The 22,066-nt window shown below is 32.1% G+C and overlaps 1 protein-coding gene across 7 annotated transcripts in view; it reads left to right on the top strand.

Annotated features, from left to right (window-relative positions):
• The window catches only part of LOC137238234 (E3 ubiquitin-protein ligase RNF181 homolog), a 122,740-nt gene that overhangs the window by 39,623 nt on the left and 61,051 nt on the right, over nt 1-22,066 (top strand). For all 7 annotated transcript variants that reach the window (XM_067763011.1, XM_067763008.1, XM_067763006.1 and 4 more), the window contains exon 2: nt 385-440. The gene's annotated coding sequence lies outside the window, so the exon portion shown is untranslated. The remainder of the gene's footprint in view (nt 1-384; nt 441-22,066) is intronic.

Here is a 22,066-nt window from a genome sequence, read left to right as displayed (position 1 = left end):
CGTTGGAAGGACCAGGTGGAAAACGATTTAAACTCCCTTGGTGTGACCAATTGGCGCCGGTTGGCGGAGCGAAGGAGCGACTGGCGCGCCTTTTTGGACGGCCATAACCGTTTAGACGGTTAAGCGCCAATTAAGTAAGTAAGTAAGTATGATAGGACGCCTTAGAAATATTTTTTATGGTAAAGTACGTTGGAGTGGAAGCGAGAGTTGGAGTGGGAAGGAGATAATTGAAATAAGGAATGGTCAAAAACCCAATTTTCGGGCAGGACGAACTCTGTCGGGTACACCAGAATCCATATAATTTTTTATTAAAATTTTCCTCCAGCCTTTTAATGCTCCGTAAAGTTATAAATCGATTTTTATTTTATCTTATTTCTCTTGCAGCACAACTTTCTGAACTAATTCATCGGAGTTGCGCAAAAACCGGGGTTTTTAATAAGGTACGTATGTTAAAATATTTGATTTTCATATATACGAGGACGAATACATATTTAATATTTAATAAGTGGCTTTCTAAATCAATTTATTTAAAATTATGTAGAAAATTTATTACTTAGTTGTATCAGATCGTATTTTTTAATTACAATAAAGCTATTAAGATTGAACACAAAATTTCACTTGCGGCTACAAACGAGGCACAGCTTAATGTTGAATGTTAAAGCTTAATTTAAATTGATCTAATTAGTAGCAACAGCTTTGTTTTACTTTTTTGGAGACTCAATTTTTGAGATCCAATATGTATAGTGTTTAGAAGGTTTGTAAGTTAGATGTTATTCGATTTAGACAAATAAAGGCTAGTTCTGCGCTAACAAACGCTTAGTCATACTTAGAAGCCGTAGTTCAACTCAAATACACCATAAAAGTAGTTTTTCGATACTTTTTATACTCAAGCGTGCTTTGCACACAGAGTATATTAACTTTGATTGGATAACGGTTGGTTGTACAGGTATAAATGAATCGAGATAGATAAAGACTTCCATATATCAGAATCATCAGTATCGAAAAAAAATTTGATTGAGCCAAGTCCGTCCGTTCGTCTGTCCGTTAACACGATAACTTGAGTAAATATTTAGATATCTTCACCAAATTTGGTCCACGAGCTTATCTGGACCCAGAATAGATTGATATTGAAAATGAGTGAAATCGGATGATAACCACGCCCACTATTTATATATATAACATTTTGGAAAACGCAAAAAACCTGATTATTTAGTAAATAATACACATAGAATGTTGAAATTTGACGTGTGGACTGATATTGGGACTTTGGATAAAAATTTGAAAAAAAAAAAAATTGAAATGGGCGTGGCACCGCCCACTTGTAATAACATCAATTTTACAAATATTAAGCATAAACGAAAATAGTTAAACCCATCGTAACAAAATTCGGCAAAGAGGTTGCCTTTACTACAAGGAATGCTTTGAAGAAAAATTAACGAAATCGGTTAAGGACCACGCCTACTTTTGTATAAAAGATTTTTAAAAGGGTCGTGGAATAATAAAATAAGATATATCTTTGCAAAAAAGAGCTTTATATCAATGGTATTTAATTTTCCAAGTGGATTTATAACAGTAAATAGCAAAAACTTCAAATTTTAAAAAATGGGCGTGGCACCGCCCCTTTTATGACTAAGCAATTTTCTGTTTCGGGAGCCATAACTCGAAGAAAAATTAACATATCGTAATGAAATTGTGTACACATATTTTCCTTATAGCAGAAAATATTTCTAGTAAAAATGGACGGCATCGGTTAAAGACCACGGCAACTTAGATATAAAACAAGTTTAAAAGGGTCTTAGACTAGAATAATAAGCTATAACTTAGCAAAAAATAGTTTTGAATCACTGATATTTCACTTATCAAGTTTTATTGTATGAGGAAATTGAGAGAAATTTTTCTTTTAAACGTGCGGTGCCACGTGTTATGTAGAAAAGTAATTTATCTGAAATCAAATGTACAATTGAAGCTCACGCTGAGTATATAATGTTCGGTTACACCCGAACTTAGACACCTTTACTTGTTAGGACTTGGCCAATTTCGCACAGAAGCTTAATGGAACCACAATTTCTTTTAATTTAATGACTAGTTTTTCTTTTCGCACAATTTACAATAGAATCGTAAACCCCAAGCAAAGCGGACTAAATTTTAGACTGCATTAGGTATTCAATAAAACAATGATGAAATAATTAAGAATTTGTATGAAAGATTGACTTCAATAAGGGCTTTAGTGTAGAAAACATAACTAATTATTTCATTATCTCAGTGTTGTGCTTTTTACCGACAAACGCTATGCTTAATTAGTTGCATTGAATACCGAATAACTATTCTAAAAACGACCACAAGTATACCAAAAAAATTTAAAGTTTTGGCTAACACTGAACTTGCAAGAGTTCCACTGGATTTTTTGTTTTAAATATTGCTGCTTTTGGGCACCACAGCTTGAAAACAAGTACTTATTCAGCATGTAATAAAATTGTTCGTGAAAATTTCCAAATTTTTATTGAGATGTTTTGGAAACTTTTTGTGTATGTAGTTTCGTAGTCCAATTCCCAATATGCAGCACCGAAATATGTACCAAATATCTAAATCAATCGAAAGTTCCGAGGTTTCGGAACAGAATTCGAAGCTCCGTAACATACCAAATCCATGCATGAGGTACAATTCATTTGCACTACATTGACCCCAAACTAATTGAGAATAGTTGAAATTGCCAAATACTCAACTAGAATACATAATCGTCAATAAAACGATATTTGTGGGTGGAGAAATTCTAACGGCAAATTGAATGAGTGAAATTGCGCGATTGCATGTTTTTTGAAAAAATCAATGAAAAAGCGCACGATCTACACATGCGTATCTTGTTTTTAAGAAGAGAGGTAGTAGCGGCAGTAAAAATTTACAGGAAACTTGTCACACTGGGTCTGTGTCTAATTTATCATCTGATTTAAAAAAATTGTATGACAGCTAACGCCCTAGTCCCCTTTGACTCGTGTTCGACATAAATCTACCTGTATAAGCTATGTAAGTGCAAATAAGAACTTATTTATAATATTTAAACTCGCATGTTTAGGAAGATTTTAGCTTATGGCGCCCAATTGTCACGTTCACTCAGCTGTAGACTATAATGTGTCGCAGACAGCTGTAGACATAGCAACAGAAATATCGCCAGCATGAACTATGAATACGTTACGGTCCATAGCTGGTTCTGCCGTCGATCAAGAGCATAAATCGCATATTCACCTAAATAGGCTTACAGATGTACATACATATGTATATTAGAGTGACCTAAAAAAATTAAGTGAAAATTTAATTTTTTTTATTGTAATGTAGCTAGGATGGGACAAATCGTAAGTTTGCTTCTGATATATGTAGGTGTACGTGTACGTAGAAGAGTTCGAGAAATCCAAAATGAATATTCGTTTTAAGAACAATTTCGGTCCAGCAGCATTCTTAGTTGTATGAGGCAGGGGAAAAAATATCAAAAATGTAATATAAAAAATCGTTTTACGGGACACGTACGAAACTCTATTTTTATACCCAGCTGTACTTGTACACAGGGTATTATAACTTTGACTGAATAATGGTATAAAGGAATCGATATAGATATTGACTTCCATATATCAAAATCATCAGTATCGAAAAAAAAATTGATTGAGCCATGTCCGCCCGTCTGTCCGTTAACACGATAACTTGAGTAAATATTGAGATATCTTCAATTTGATATTGGAAATGAGTGAAATCGGATGTTAACCACGCCCACTTTTTATATATATAACATTTTGGAAAACGCAAAAAACCTGATTATTTAGTAAATAATACACCTAGAATGTTGAAATTTGACGTATGGACTGATATTGAGACTTGATAAAAAATTAAAAAAAAATTGTTTAAAATGGGCGTGGAACCGCCCACTTGTGATGAAATCAATTTTACAAATATTAATCATAAATCAATAATCGTTAAACCTATCGTAACACAATTCGCCAGAGAGCTTGCCTTTAATATAAGGAATGCTTTGAAGAAAAATTTACGAAATCGGTTAAAGACCACGCCCACTTTTACATAAAAGATTTTTAAAAGGGTCGTGGACGAATAAAATAAACTATATATATACAAAAAAAAGCTTTATATCAATGGTATTTCATTTCCCTAGTGAATTTATAACAATAAATAGGAAAACCTTTAAATTTAAAAAAATGGGCGTGGCACCGCCCATTTTATGACTTAGCAATTTTATATGCTTCGGGAGCCATAACTCGAAGAAAAATTAGTTCAGAATAGAACCATATGTATATGTATTATTGCGCAGCCTTGTAACAGTATTAAGCACACAAAACAAACAACAACAGCATTTCAAGTGTACAGCTGGGTATGTAATGTTCGGTTTCACCCGAACTTAGGCCCTTACTTGTTAAAATTGAATTTCCCCTCTCCTATAGAGACATGTGAAATTGAAATATTTCGGGCTTAGCCGTAGTCTATATAGCTGAACCAACATTTATTAAAATTTTTTTTGGGTATATTTACAGACCATACTATTTATACTTTGGTTTTTCTTTTCTAAACCAAATTTGCCTTTAAAACTTCTTTATTTTTCACATTTTATTCACGACATTTTTTAAGCCACCTTTTTTTTTTAACTGCCAATTGTTTATACATAGGGTTTTAATTTTTTGTTTTTTATACTAATACAAATTTTTTATTACATGTGTTTTACGAAATTTGTGTTCCGGTTTTTTTAGCATTTGGTTTTTCACTTATCTGGTTTAAAATAATTTCATTGTACTTTTTTTTATACAAATTTTTTTTTCCAATTCGAACCTGGAATTTTTTTATACCATTTTTTGTTTAAGTATTTATTTTTTTATACCACCCGTTTTAAGTTTTGTTTTATACACAAATTTTTCTCCTTTCGCCTCAATATATTTTTTTAGTTTTCTTTTCTATCATTTTGTATACTAAATTTTATATAAAAAATTAATTTCTTAGTTTTTTCTATGTCATGTTTTTTAGTTCACTTTTTCCTACTAATTTTTGGGTGCCAACTTTTTTTTAATACCAATGTATATACCGCTTTTATGTCACGTATTTCTTTTTTGTACCAGTTTCTTTATACCAATTTGTTTGTCCGGAATTTTTCTAATACCAATTTTTTTACCAATTTCTTTTATATGTATAGGTATTATTTTCTTTTAATATGTATTAATATCTAATGCTATTTTCACACAGAAACTTAATGATCTCATTTCAGCTTCTAATGAAATCGTAAATTTTTTGTTTTCACACAGAAGTAACTGCTCGATTAGTATGAAGGATGAAATGTCAAGCGAATAAAATGACAATGCTAATATGACAGACAATGACATTTACTTTGACAAATGACATTTTTAAGCACTGAACACACCAAAAACTAAGAAACTGAACGCTCCCAACAGAGTTGCATTGTGCTTTTGACTTCATTGGGCATTCGATTAGTTACTAAAAAAATAATTATAGATTCGAATTTTGTAGGGAAGATTGAGCTCAATAAGCGTCTTAATGTAGAAAACCGCCTTTATTATTCAATAAGCCGTCTGTGTGAAAACAGTATTAGTCTTCCTTCTCTGCACGTTGTGACTTTATATACTTTAAATATATTGGTACTGAAAATTAATAAGGAAGACAATTAGTAAATAGGCCAGAATATACAATTTTCCATGGAATGCTCGAGGTAAAAACTTTAATATTAGCAAACGTTTGGCAATGAATTCCCAATAACTATTGGGGCTTTAATTTATGTTGCGAATAAAATCCCATGAGCCTCAACAAAACGTAGGCAATTCGATGTTTTGGTCACTCTAATGTACCTTTGTATGAATATGTATTAATTGTATATAAACGTTTAGGCAAGTTTAGAAATTAACTTTGAACTTGTAAATGCTCGAATTCATCAGATGGTTGGCTGTCAGAGATACAAGCGTTTTGCGACTGCCGCACCATGGAGTTTTTGAAATAATCGTGTCCCAAAATACTTGGCGATACCATAAAAGCTGGCGGCAGGGCGACATGCATATAGACATACATACACACACTTTCCATGGATTTTGTTTTTGTAACTTTGGTTTACCCTAGAAATCATACTGCGCCAGAAATTGAAATGTCAAATCATGTAAAAAAAGTACCGATCAGCTGATTTCCTCCATCACATGTTAGTTCCAATACTAATACCTCTGCAACGGATTGTGCTGGAGCAGTAAATCATAAACTATTTTAGAGGTTAAATACTCGCCTTTATAGAAAATTGTTAATAATATTTTTAGACTGTCTCTATTCGGCTGAAAAATTCAGTACAATATTTGCTGTATACATTTTTTTCTTAACAATTCTTATTTTATTTTGATTTTGGTTGAACTAAAATTGTTGAAACACAAGACTTTATTCTAACAAAATTTCCAAGAGTTCCAAGGAAAAAGTGTGAAATTTTTATTTTCAAAAACTTTGAAATTTCCAATATTTTTAAAAACATTTTTAAAATCGTACAAATTTTCAAGACAATTTTGTTACTTAAAAAAAAAAATACTCGTCTGAATAGCCAGCCACTTCCTTTTATATACTCAGTTTTGTAACATTTCAACATATTAAATTATTAGACAAATTTCTTCCAAATATCCCAGTGTACTCTGCGGTAAGGGTACTAGAATTATACATTTTATTTTATTATTATTTTTTTTTTTTGTGCCCTCTGGTTTTCACTAAATTTGTACAGTAGATACATATCTAAAAAAAATATAGCAAATTTTCCATATATAAATACATATGTATCTACTAGGGATGTTACGGATGCGAGTACCTATACCATAAACGAAATCAGTTGTTTCAAGTTTGCTTTGTCAGAATTGGAGGTCATTAAAGAGTACAACAGACAAATATCTAGAAAGATTATGACAATTTCGAATAAAATAACGCTTCTTTCCTATGGGGGAAAATTGTATACTGACTTGTAAGAACGTAACATTATACTGCGGTCATAACTGTTCAAAAATCCTGGTTGTTTTATTCCGATATGCGCTTTCTGGATCGGCTTTCGATTTTACAAGCAACAAATGAAATCAACATCAGAAGTTTAAAGCAATGTGAGTTAACGTTTCGGACAGTTGTGAATGTACCCAAGGGCTGTCACTCCGGCTGCACTTCACAAAACGGGTTATTGCCGTTAAGTAAACGTTTCAAAATCGTAATCGAAACTCCGTAACATCCCTAACATATCCATATATATGTATACATATGTAAATCATTGCTCGCTTTGGTCACGTGAAAGACATGCCGATTGTCGACTTAATGATAATTGCTAATTTACGACTATACACTACAATTTTAAATGAAACAAAAAAAACAAAATCCACAAAACAATTGCTTACAGTTTGCACCCATGCACCCATGCAATCTCTGATCAAAGAGGTGGTGCAGCCCAATAGCCCTCAACTGCTCCTTTGTGTATTCGTATCAACGCGCATTTAGCTAATTCATTCACATAGCAACTTGGTTGCTGTAATTCATTCATTCATTTATATATTTAGAAATATATTAAACTCATATTTTACAAAGCCCACGACATGCCAGTGAACGCCAAAAGCGCGCAACCACCAAAAATACTTATCTGCACTAATATTTCCGGTCTTGCGGTTTTCTATTCGGTGCTATAAAAAAATTTATTTGTTTTATTAACAAATTCCCATAACACGTTCTTAAATTTAGTTGTCAAACCTAAAAATTGTTTCACCCACAAGCTTAACAAAAAATATGTAGCTTATAGACTACACTTGATAGATCTTGCGATTTTTAAGGAATATCGTAATTTGTGACTGAATTATTATTCGCAGCGACTTTTATCTATGATGGTGACACAGCAGTGGTAAAAGATCAATAAAGCATATATGACACTACTTTACTTTATTTTTGCTTGGATTCCAAGCTAAAAACTGACGAAACTTTATCGGAACTTCAAAACACAAAAACAATTTCTATCACGAAAAAGCGAGACCACTATTGCCCCAAAATTAGTGAGTTTGACATGTTTTTGTTTATGTTTTACATTTTATTTTTACATTAACATTTTTAACAATAAAAACAATGCAAAAAACACGCGAAAATTATTTCGGTCTCTAATGGTTCACTTTTTTGACAAGAAAGTTGATTTTAATTGTGTTTTTATACGCCTAATTTTCAAACTGAAAACAAAATTTTCATTTGTCAAAAAAAAAAATAAAGAAAAAACGGGCGAATGTCAAAAAAAAAACTATCAAAATACAAACTGGCTCATTTGTTTTTAATGAACTAGATTGTAGTTTTCTTGTATTTCGTTAGTTTTTTTGAAATATAGTGTACACACTTACACCAGTACTGAAACCGTATTAGAAGGGAGTGCGACAAAAAATTGAAGATAAAATAAAAGAAAAAATACACGAAAATAAAGTAGTCTCATATAGGTATAAGATCTAAATTTCAGTTCACAATCAATCTTACCAATAATCGCAATCACAGCTTTTATTATAGCAGAACAATTAGCTCTCACAACATGAATACATTAATCTGATTTTAGTGCTGCTATCCGTTGCTAGATGTCGATCTAGGCAAAGCCTGCATTTTGGTCGCAGAACAAATCAGAGGGTCATTGGTTCACAGGATGATATTGAAACGAGAGCTGTGCTAATTTTTGTGATTGTTATGACTGGTAAGCGTGATTGCGAAAGAGTCGCCGATACCGTCGCAGTTAGTAAATCACAGTGATTTATGCGACTGCAGCTGCGATTTACTACGGTCTTTCAATCAATGTGAAAATATTATATGGATAATTGCCGCTTATTCACCTAGGCTAGTCACTCCAGCTATCCCTGCTTCACAATAACTAATTTCAATGGAGCTCTAAGTAAAATCAAGCCTTCCTCGGCCTGTCATACTCAACTCATAGTAGATCTTCCCTTCCTCTGCTTCCAAATACCCAGTTTTATGATAATTTTCTGATCGTCATTTATAACACTATTTTTATCGATCGATTCTCGTAAAATTTTAATTCAACGTCGCAAGTTTTAAATTCCATCGATGTGAATTTTAGTTTATATGCCACGCGTAACTACTTAAGCATATTTACAAACAATAATTAGTACCTTTTTTGTGATGAATAAATTGAAATTGGGATGATCTTTTTGTACATACTCATGCATATGTAGATTATTGAGATACGCTCGTTAAAGGCGAAAAAACGGTGTTCGAACTATCGCTACATGATCGTTGTTTCGATCAATCAAAGCAAAAAATTTTTTGTTGCACTTTTTTTGCTATTGCTCTTAGCGCACGTGCATTTTAATTAGCGCAAGTATGTATGTATATATATATTAAAAAAGTTTTTTTTTTTTTTCAAAACTATGAAGCGTGAAAATATCAAAGTGCCCCAAATCGACGTTAATAAATAAAAACATCATAAATACTTTTACTCGCGCTGAAACGTTGAAAGCTGGTATTTATTTTGCTATTTTGGTTAGTAAACAAATGAATAGCAACATTGACGTGTATTGTTAGTTTGTATATTATAGTAACAAAAAAAGTTGCTAGTCATAAATAACGAAAAGCACATAAATCCGCATTATTACAACCGCAAATAGTAACTAAGTGAAAGGTGCTGAAATTTTAGCAATAATCTGGCGCTAAGAGCGAACCTCATATGTCATTCCACTTATTCACTTCAATATTTGAAAGTATCTATATACGTATATGGCGTAAGCAGATTTTATTTAAAAAAAATTTTAGTACAGTTATATTTAATTGTAAAAACATGCAAAAGTTCATCCCGATTCCGTGCGTATAGTGGAGACCTTGAAAACGGTTGCTGTTCCATTGCCGCAAGGCTAAAATTAAGATGGGTCCTAGAAAAGTCTTAGTATTTGCTAATAGGACGGCGTTTTTTGGTTAAAAAATATAGGTCGTCCGGGTTCCTGAGAAGGTTTTAAGTTTGGTCGTCAAACACACTCTTATTACGTTTTTTAAAGAATTCAATCTAGGGATGGTCTCTTATTTGCCGTCCAGTTAAACTTAAGGAAACTGTGCAGATTACGATCCAATTTTTAATTTTGTTCCAATCTTGGGTTTTAAGCCATTTTCAGTTTAGCTTTGGTTGCTCTCCTGCTTCGGCTTTTGCATCGGTTTCTATTTAGGCTGGTTTTGATTCAGCTCTTATCCGGAATCGGTCATGTTGTGTTCTGGTTACGGGTCCGGATTCGGTTCACCTTTTTTTTACGTCTCCTACTCTCCCTTCCATTGCTTTATTCCTTCCCTTTTTAACACGCTTATATTAGCTTCACTTGTATGTATGCTTGTTTGTAACTCTCTAGGCTAGGCGCGCAAAGGAGAGTTAGACCCATCTAGCGGCAATTATTAAAGTGGTTAAATAACTAGCTAAAAACGAGTTGTGCTTAATAGCGGAGATACGAATCTCTTTGCTACGGTGTCATCAACATCAGATATGTAAGTGGATTGTAGATACTAACACAGCACCATATTTGCGTGTTTTTAAACGGTTTTATTTAGCTTGACTTGACAGGCTGGTTGGTTGGCTGGCTGGCACGAATTTTGTAATTGAAATTTAAGTAACTTCGTTGAAAGCTGGTGCATGATCGAAATATTTCAAAAAATCGTATATGTGGTCCGATTTGGTTGATATTTAGAACACATAATACATACATACATAGAAGAAAATTTTTCTAAGCGGGGTCGCCCCTCGGCAGTGTTTGGCAAGCACTCCGGGTGTATTTCTGCCATGAAAAGCTCTCAGTGAAAACTCATCTGCTTTGCAGATGCCGTTCGGAGTCGGCATAACACATGTAGGTCCCGTCCGGCCAATTTGTAGGGAAAATCAAGAGGAGCACGACGCAAATTGGAAGAGAAGCTCGGCCTTAGATCTCTTCGGAGGTTATCGCGCCTTACATTTATTTTTTTTTATTTTTTTATACATACATGAATAGAAAGCGATATATTATGTCCGATGTGGCTCATATTTGGAATAAATATTACATATAGTCCGGTAGAAGTGACATCATAATATTTTGTAGTTCGAGGAGGGACAAGCATACGTGGCGCGGAGTCGAGTAAAGTCTTTGGAAGGATTATGTATTGAAGACTTAGATTGTAACAAATTGTCAGGAAAGAGTCCTTGTAATAATGAGTCACTAAATGAACTAGATAGAATGAGAAATAATAGGCAATTAAATAAAGACTAAATAAAATTTAAAATAAAATAATTAAAAAAAATGGTTAAGTTTAAACGGTTTTATTGAAAACAATACTCAAATTAAGTAATAATAATACTAAAAGCTAGAAAATAATTAGGTAGGTCCTAGGTACTTGTCATCACAGTCCTCATCAATCTAGGGTGAGATCAGACAATTATATAAAATTCCTAAAAATGTGAGGCGTAGCATAACCTGATTAAGGTGTTGGTCTTACTTATGACTATCAATAGAAATTTGAAGCGTCCAACGCTTTTATTTAATTGTCTGATCAACGCCCTACATTGATGAGGAATGTAATGACTAGTACCTAGGACCTACCTAATTATTTTCTAGCTTTTAGTATTATTACTTCATGTAAGTATTGTTTTCAATAAAACCGTTTAACTTAAAAATTTTTTTTAAATTATTTTATTTAGTTTTTTATACTATATTTATATTATTTCTTTTCTTTTCTTTCATTTTCTTTGCCCTTTTCGTACTTCTTTTTTATTTTATTTTCTGTGTTGCCTCCGCTTTCTGCACTTCTTATATGGTTCCGGCTCAATTCTGTGTTGGTTTGATTGAGTTTCTTAACCGGAATCGGTCCGTTAACGGTTCCGGACTCAGTTTTGGATTTCCTCTCCACTTCATTTCTTTTTCCTTTTTTTGTCTTTTATTTTTTTTCGATATCTAAAGATAATAATATGGATATCTTTTGGTATCGCATCAAAATCCGTGTCCCTTCCTCTATAATCATCACATCATATCAGACATGCTCGGAGCTTTAATCACAGCAGCAGTTGCAGGAAGCTGTACTTATGGAAATGTCCAGTTTTCCCAAGTTTACTTAAATTCTGTATTTCGAGTAAAACGACATTGATTTCGACTCGGTTTCTATTTGGTGTTCTCAATTGCGATTGTAAAAAATCGATTCGAAGTCGATTTCGAATCGTTTTCATTCCGATTCGATAACCAGTTTAATCAGCTGTTTTTGTTTGTGTTTTGGTTTAAGTATCATGAATTTTAATTAAAAAATGTTTGCAGATATGGTTTTTGGATGCGCAGACGCAAGAAGACGTGCTATTGTGCGTGCGAATCGTAAAAATGCGCTGGATCAGAACTCAGAACAGGTCGACTTCATTTCGATCAGCATCGATTTGTTTGCCTAATAGATTTCTTGATAGAAGTTTATAAAGAAAGATTTATTATGAAAATTTAACTCAAATTTAAACAAAAAATACACATAACTCTTCCAAATAAAATGAAGAATAAAAAAATTTTTTTTATTTGTTTTTCTTTTCTTATATTTTTTTTATTTCTGATTTTATTCGTTTCCATCAACTTATTTTGTGTCTGGTTGCCTCGAAATGATCAAGAAGTAGGCTTGAAATGATATCTAAAACGCCGGCAGAGCTTCATATCCAAACGCATTTTTTAGTAGTATGTGTTTACATGGAGAATAGAATTCACGCATGAGATTTTTGCTGCTGCTTGCTTTACTGGAGCTCTGTCGCTGCTCTCAGACAACATATCGGTGAACGCCGAATGGTTTTCTGAAACTCTACGAAGTTCTAGAGTACATCACTGATCTAAAGCGATTCTGTAACAATCCCAAAATGGTTTCGAAGTAATTTTGAATTGATTATAAAACAAACCCTAATGGATCCGCAAATTGTTCCAAATTGATATCGAATATAATACTAATTGATCCTTAAAATAATCCCGAAGTGTTCCTGAAACGTTCACGAAATAGTCTCGAAGAAGTACCAAATGATATGCATGGACATCCCCCTTTTACTGAATAACATGATGTATTATTTAAGTAAATGATCCGATGTCTTCTATTTAAGGAAAACACTATGAGTTCTAGTTTTATTGTATTGTTAGGCACTCTTAATATAAATTCCGTCATTACTGCAGACCGTTCATATAAGTAGAGACTAATATATGTATCTTCGCTTAGGCCCCATTGTATGCTTTTATGGAAATGTTAATTAAAAATTATATTTAGCAATGCTAAATCACTGTTACCTATACCACAAAAAAATCTTAATCATACATACAAAAGATTGTAGCTATAGCAGCCATATTGATCATTTGATCACTTCTGATTAGCCTTACTCTAGCCTAGTACTTTCTTGTGACACCTTTACGCTTAGCAACTACTGGAACGAATACTCTGCTGGTAATGAACTGAAAAAGAAAATGAGAATTGAGCTTTGCATATGCACTTACTTGCCTTACAAAACAAAAACAAATTGTAGATATCAACAAAAATATTTACAGCTCCAACTAAGCGTAAAGTAAAACGCCATTGGTCATTAGCTTTGTATATGTGTATGCACTTGTCATTACAGTTGTGATTTAACGAATGCTAATTAACAAATTTTCTATAGTAACAAGGTATTGTTTTTAGTTAAGGAAACGTTGAGCTTATTCCCATGCAATTACGTTGTAGTACACATACATATGTATGTATTGACTTATACAATGAACTAAATATTTTTAGAACTGTCAAATAAATTTAACTCTTGTACTTTAGTATTTAGATATATTTTAAGTTTTTGATGTATCGGTAACACCACTCAATCAAGAAGTATGGGCCATGGACACATTGCTGTCGATGTCTAAAAATCTATATCATAAATTAACTGTAAGCCCATAGTGTTACCAGATTGAGCATTTGAAAAAATTATTAGTGAGGCATTTTCGAAAAAAAATCTAAGATAGTGCGTTTTTTTTTTTTTTTTTTGTTGAAATGGTTCCGTTGCAAGCCGTTAGCCGAATACGATGATCTAACCTGTCGTGTGTCTACGTAAAGATAGTAATCCCACTCACTTTTCTACCCGACTATACCTCACACTGCGGAATTCCGCCATATCTCACAGCTGCGAGTAAAAAAATAGCAGAAAAAATTACTTGCAAATTTTGTTACATTACTCATTTCGAAAAGGTAAAAGTATATCTGATTAAACGAAATTGGAATAAAAACTTCACGCTCATGAAGTTTCCTGAATTCGTGAATAAAAGCTTGGATGTTTTATGAAGACATTTGAAAATTTTTTGAAGTTTGTTCATTTATATAGCTTTCGTTTTACATTAATAGCTTATTTTCTTTAACTAACGGAAATAAAAAAAAAATAAAGAATTGAATGACTTACGTTATCAAATCTTGCTGCCGATTTTCACTCGCAGTTGTACAATGACGGGTGAAATATTGTAAGGAAATTCCGAATTTAAAAATTAAAAAGCAGTTAAGGGCCGTTTTCTCAAGTAAACGTGCAGAAAAACTGCCCTTAGTTCTTTGAAAGGCGAATTAAGCAACAAATAATGTCTGATACAGAAAAGACGACGAGTCCTCGTCGTTTTATAGGGAGGTTGAAAAGAGCGTCTTTCTGTTTAGATTTCACGCTAGATATTGCGATTTTTTAAGTGGATTCAAAGCAGCAAACATCGTAATATTTGCAGATAAATTGGATTTATAAATATAATAAATTGTAGTATAAGCCACTAAGATGGCCGCTGATATGTTTTTTCCAAATTCTTGTACACCATTTATACCAATTTCTTTTATTTCCGAAACAAATATTTCTTACCGTTCAGATTAAAATTAACTGTAGAAAAACAGCAAAACAATAAATATAAAAAAAACGAACAAAATTTCGGGAAATTCTTCACAGAAATTTTCGGATGAATGAGGACATTATTTTTTATACCAATTTTTTATGTCATTAGTGTTTATACTTTTTATACCAATGTTTTGCACGCACAGTAAGTAAGTAAAGCATCAGCTAACATGACCTTAAATCTTCATAGATAGTCTGGGTACAGGCTTAGTCGATTTCGATGGACGAACATTCTAAATGTTTCCAGCTATCTAGGATTCAGAAAAAAGATTTCTTTTATTTTTTCAATAATTTTTTAAAACTTTTTTGTATACCTTTTTTTTTATACCATTTTGTTATACCGATTTCGTTTTGTTTTAATAATTTTAAATTCTTTTCCGCATTGAGGTTTGATATACTTATGTTCTATATATTGGAAATCAATCAGGAGGTCAAATTTTTTAGAACTTCCTGTACCGGTCCTTTCGCCAATTATCATAACTTTTGTGAATTTTGCTGCTATTTTCCCACCCGCCACTATATTTATTTATTGATATTACTACATACCTCTTTAAGTCATGTATTTTAGGGAGGTTTTTGAATAGAGACAATTTTCGCACTTTTTTCCCCTACCACCCCCTCTTACTTTCATATACATATGCATAACAATACCTACGCAAGAGAAATGGACGCTTTAGCACATTTTAATAGTATATATCGATAAATACATTATACATACATATATATCTACACTTGTCGATATATTTTTTTATGTGGCCATTTTAAACAAATTTATTTTAAATGTTTGATTACAAGGAAACGTTAACTTCAGTCGATTTTACGATTTGTGTGCGCTTTGACCTGCGACTAACGCGCGCTTGTACATACGGGTGTCGCACTTTCATTGAGTTACAAAAAATACCTAAAATTTACATAAAAATTATTTATTCAAATTTATATTTAGGAGTAAATAAAATGTCACGCGTTAAAATTTAAAAAAATTCTTATATTTTGTCATTGTCAGTCAATTGTGCATTTTACTCGCAATGCAACGCGTTTTCCTTACTAAATTGATTCTCAGCTGCTGTTTCTTGAGCTATCTATGTTTTGTGGAAATTCAATGAAGGCGGCTTATGACAATGAAGTTTTTTGATGCATTTTGTTTTAGACAAAGTGAGTGAATGGTATTGTAGGTGGCATTAATATAAAGTGTGGTAAAAAACTACACGTACTTGAGGAAAGCATTTTCGAAATAAAGTTTCCTTGTATTGAGAAGATTCTTTGTGGAATGAGTAACAGGTTGTATAAAACTTGCTGTTGATTTGAGTGAAAGTTTTTTCGTTCGTTTTCAATAAATCCTACTAAAACTTTGGACATATGAAAAGTTCTATAGGAAATATTTTGAATTAGCGAAAAGTCTCAAAAAAAAGGAATTTCGTACACCTGTGGCATAAGAAAAATTGTTTTTATCAAGTGTCAACTATTTCACAAATGAAGGCGTTTTAAAGGTGGAATTAATATCAAGTACTCGCATAAAACACATCTTCAAATGAAGAAAACATTATCTAAATAAATTTTTTTTGAATTTAGAATGTTTGAATGACAATATTCCTAAATATGTATTTTAAAGCTTATCTTCAATTGAAATAAAATTTGGGAACTGTTTTGAGTAGTCGCAAAGTACTCACTGGGGAGGTACGCAAATACTACGCTTCATTCTACATACTCGAGCAAAGCGAATTAAAAAAAACGTAAACTAAAATATTTGTTTTTTATTTTTTATATCATATTTCTTAGACCAGTTTTTTAAATAGTAGTTGTAATATGTTTGTTTTTATAATTTTTTAAACCAATTTATTTTTATAATTTTTTATACCAGCTTTTTATACCAATTTTTTCATAAATCTTTTTTTTTTTTGTTTATTTTAAACTCTTTGTCTGTAGATTGAAGTGTGATAAATATTTAAAAATTTTGCACTAAAAATTAATCAGAAAAACAATTTATTTTTATAATTTTTTATACCAATTTTTCAAAAAAAAAAAAATTTATAAATATATAACATTGTAAAGTTAAAAAAAGAAAGCTCTTAATAAGTATATTAATAAATACGATTAAATATAATAAAGAATCGATAACGTATGTATGTACACAGGTATCAGATAATTATTAAATTTTCCAGCCCCTGTATCTTGGCAACCCGTTGTTACTAAGTCTTGCTTTTTGGCATAAAAGCTGAGGTCCAACAACACGAAAGTCCAACTAAGTTTCATAGAAACTGGAGATGTAAAAAATGTTGGGTGGCACACATGTGGAATAACCCGTGGTAAACAAAATATTATTTGCAGTTTCAGTTCAATCTATGGCTTTGTGCTGAATCCATATACCATTTCTTTGTGACTGTGCTATTTATCTCACCACAACTTAAATTGGTAGTTTTTCTTATCGTTACCTTAAGATACTTACCCAAAATGCATCGAAATGACAAACCCATTATACAATAATTACTCATAAGAATTCATCATTTTTAGCTATCAGCGCATAATTATTTACTTTTAATTACGTTTTTATTAAATTTGAATATCGTGGGATTGTCATATTGATTGATAATGAACGATTGTTGTGCAAAAAAAAAAACATATCTTACCAACAAAAAAAAAACCATCAAAAAAAATTGGGTAAATATTTCATTTGTTGGTCGAACATCCAGTGCAAGTCGTCCAACCTTAAACTTACTCTTATCACTAAAAAAAAAGAGGAATGTAGGCTTATGACGGCTATTCTGCGGCAGTATCCAGCCTTCTGGAGTCACATGCTTTTCAATTAGGTATATTCAGTGATAGCAGGTGTAGAAAGGCTGAGACTCCTATAAGGAGCGACACAGGTATCATATTAAGAAGCAGAAAGTTGTATTGGTCCTAGGAGCTTCTAGTATTCTTCAAGAGTTTGGAGTTATTTTATAACATAGGTCCTTGGTTAGATGGTTTGGCAAGTGGGTTAAGATGTTATTCCAATAAGTATCTCGAGCCTTTCCAAATTGCAAACAAATGTCAAACCAACGGAGGTTGGGTATACTCAGAAAAATCACTTAGCCAAAATGAGGAAAATATTGACAAGAAAAATTTTCTTAAAATTTCGTAAAATTTCAATTTAAGAGTAAGAATTCCTAATTTTTGCATACAACCTTTTATTAATTGGCAGGAAAATTTTTCTAAAATTTTTTCCATCAATAATATGTATTTAATGTTTGTAACGATATACATATAAATATCGTGACAAAAATTAATGAGTTAGCTCAGTGAATAAGAGCACTCGAGTTAAGCACCTCGACTAGAAATCCACGGTCGTGACATTTACACAGTTTAATCTTTTCTACAATTTTCTCCATGTTCGAGAAAATTATTCCATTAACCAAGAAAAATAGTAGTTTTAATTAACAAAAAAAACCTACTTGTCCAGATTTGGAGGAGGATTTCTATAGCGAAACACCATATACCATTCCTTATTTTAATAACTAATTTCTTCGTTTTTACGAAGGTTTTTTTTTCTAGTGTAGATCCCAGCTCGTACCCTACAGGCCATTTAAGATGAGTCCTGTGAAAATTCAAGCACCGAGTTTTGTTTGAAATGCCCCTTTGGTAAGCAAAATAATCTTGTAGTTGTATCGAAGACGGGATGGGTGGGGTCAGATGTAGTTCTTTGTGTGAAGCAATAGTTTTCGAAAATTTTTAAAAGGTAAATATTTTTAAAATTATAACTGACAATGGTTGTTTCAGATTTTTGTCCAGATAATTTACTTACTTTTCATAATGTCTTGAACTTTTGAAAATTCTTTAAAAAAATTTCGAAATTTGCCAAAAATAATTTGCAAATTTTTAGATAACTTTTTTTAAATGTTCAAAAGTGTTGGGAATACCAGTACAGTCATGTAGTTTTAATTTCCATGAATGTTTTCATTGAAAAAGAAAAAAGAGCAAATTAAAGGAAGAAAAATGAATAATTGTTCTGCATTCTTTGTACACGCAGGTGTAGTCCGTTTTTCCTTCTGGGATATAGTAAACCATTTGCATTTATCTAATTAATAACCACCCACAGATCATGCAGTCGTCGATTCCTTGTATAATTGGAACTTTCACAACAGGACAGCTTCAAAGGAGATACAGGAACGAACAAAAAAAACAGCAGTACCAATTATTATAATATATGATTCTTTCGGTAATTTAAGCGAAAACTTCAAAAAATTTTGTATCTGAAACTATTTAACTATTTAACCAATACCTAAAACGTTTTCGAATAATTCGAGAAAATATAACGAAAAGTGCGCACTTATTATTAAGATTTTTCTGACATTTTTCAAGTATTTTAAGCCTAACCAAGTTCAAGTTATAGTTCTATCAAAATTTGCATTGATTTTTCACAGTTCTTTATATTATGGAAAAAATCTGAAACACCCTTCGGCAAAACTGCTGTCCAAATCAATGCCAGTGTTAAGAGACCTATAACTTGTACTTTGCACAACATAAATCGATAGGGCTACAAAACTCTATACTAAAAAAAAATTTAGAAAAAGATCGCGGGTTCGAATCGAGCTCAAGGCCTAACAATAATTTTTTTATCATTATTATTGTTATGATAAATTTTTTCTTAATTGAAAAAATTTTTAAATTAGAATAGAAGAAAGAAAAAATTTAGACAACTGCAAAGCTCGTTGTATAGATCCATTTCGGGAACTGCTAAATTCCTTCATCGGCAACGTTTAGGCTCCGCTGCTATAACCATTCAGCCACCACAGCGGTTTTTTTTGTTTGTCTTCATTAATCCTACTTCTATTCTGGTTCGTGCCAATTGATATTCACAACACTGCGACATCTGTTGCAGAATGGCTGTGAAAATTGGACTTGTTTGTTGGCAATGCTGCCATAGTGTCATATTTTATTGACACTTTTTCCCCGTGCTCTGGGATGTATTAACAATTTTTGTTGTTATATCGGCCTACTGATTTTAAGATCGCGGGTTCGAATCGAGCTCAAGGCCTAACAATAATTTTTTTATCATTATTATTGTTATGATAAATTTTTTCTTAATTGAAAAAATTTTTAAATTAGAATAGAAGAAAGAAAAAATTTAGACAACTGCCAAAGCTCGTTGTATAGATCCATTTCGGGAACTGCTAAATTCCTTCATCGGCAACGTTTAGGCTCCGCTGCTATAACCATTCAGCCACCACAGCGGTTTTTTGTTTGTCTTCATTAATCCTACTTCTATTCTGGTTCGTGCCAATTGATATTCACAACACTGCGACATCTGTTGCAGAATGGCTGTGAAAATTGGACTTGTTTGTTGGCAATGCTGCCATTGTTGTTGTGAATATCAATTGGCACGAACCAGAATAGAAGTAGGATTAATGAAGACAAACAAAAAACCGCTGTGGTGGCTGAATGGTTATAGCAGCGGAGCCTAAACGTTGCCGATGAAGGAATTTAGCAGTTCCCGAAATGGATCTATACAACGAGCTTTGGCAGTTGTCTAAATTTTTTCTTTCTTCTATTCTAATTTAAAAATTTTTTCAATTAAGAAAAAATTTATCATAACAATAATAATGATAAAAAAATTATTGTTAGGCCTTGAGCTCGATTCGAACCCGCGATCTTAAAATCAGTAGGCCGATATAACAACAAAAATTTAGAAAACTTTAAAAAATTTGAAATTTTCGAAATTTTTTTAGAAATTTCCAATTTTTTCGAAAACGTTTTGCAATTGGTTTGTATAAATTTAGTTACAAAATTCATTGAAGTTTTTGCTTGATTTACCGAAAATAAAAAAGATCAATTTAATTGACGAAATATGATAAAAATTGTCACTGTTATTTTTGTGTTCAATGTTGTACCAGATGGGGCTCTGTACAGCGAAAAAAAGGAAATAGTCCAGATGGTTCTATACTCGCTCAGTCAAAATGGCATAATATTTTTCACAATCACAACTATAATAAATGCCATGTGAAAAATTTTGACGAATCATAACTTATTCTCCAACGTTTTAATGAATGACCATTTCCAAAAATATTAATTTTTTCTAAAAACAAATAAAGTTATTATAAAGTACAGCATGCCGCTTCTTATAGCAGCGTCCAAAAGTGAAGCATCATTAATAATAGTATCGTCACATTTTCTATTTGATGACCCACATTTGTTTTCACAAATATTTTCATCTTCAACTGATGATTCTCTGCATTCTGTACATTGATATGTGTAAAAATTTGTCGCGTCGTCGCTTAATTTAAAAAGTCACTAAAAATATCACATCACATTAAACGCCGGCTTCCTACCACTTCACTTGTAATTTGGTTTATATTGTGCTCGTGTCACTAGACGTTGGCGCCTATCGCGCCCACCTCTCAAACAAGTGCTGCAACGAAACGGTAAAAAGAAACGATTTCTTTCCCCTCTTTACATATAGTGCCAAAAAAATCGTGTAAAAGACTTTGTAGCATTTTTTGATTGTTGATATTTTTATTTTATTATTCTTGAACAGTTTGGCATTTTCTCTTCGCATGCGGCATCTTTAATTGGTTTTATGTGTTTTTTTTTTTTATTATGTTTGTTGTTTTACTACGCATAAAATTTAATTTATTCAAAAGTGGACACTGTTTTTAATTTTGTAATGTTCCAATTGTTTCGAGGAATTCAATTGGCTGTGCAAAATTTAGATACAATTTGGTTATAATGAAAAATACTGGCTCGAAAGTTGGAAAATATGATAGCATATGAACGTGTTGTGCCAGAAAGTATTTTTAAAATTTAAAATATTGTGCGAGATAAAGCATAACATTATTGGTAAATCGAACCGTTGTATACCTATGATATGGAGTCTTAACATATAGTATCCGATGCTACCAAAAAGATCTTTTGAACGCGCCAAAAAGTGTTCCACATACTTTGTGTTTCACATATAGCATTTTATTTATTCAAAAGCTAAAATTATCATATATATTATTTCTAATTGCTGTTTTTATGTACGGGCCCCTTTTTCGCTCTTATTTGGAATACAAATCTATAAATAAAGTTTTGGTTGTTAAGATGGAGATTCGGGCTATTAGCGAGCTTTGGGCAAATTTGGTCGTAGAGCTTTTGTTTAACTATATTTTATTAAAAGAATTTGTTAAAAATAAACGATTGTGAGCACACAAAGAAATCTATTTGTACTATGGCACTATTGTGAATATT

Source organism: Eurosta solidaginis, chromosome 1 (genome assembly GCF_040869045.1).
Source record: "Eurosta solidaginis isolate ZX-2024a chromosome 1, ASM4086904v1, whole genome shotgun sequence".
NCBI lineage: Eukaryota > Metazoa > Arthropoda > Insecta > Diptera > Tephritidae > Eurosta > Eurosta solidaginis.
This window is presented reverse-complemented; position numbering and strand designations above follow the sequence as displayed.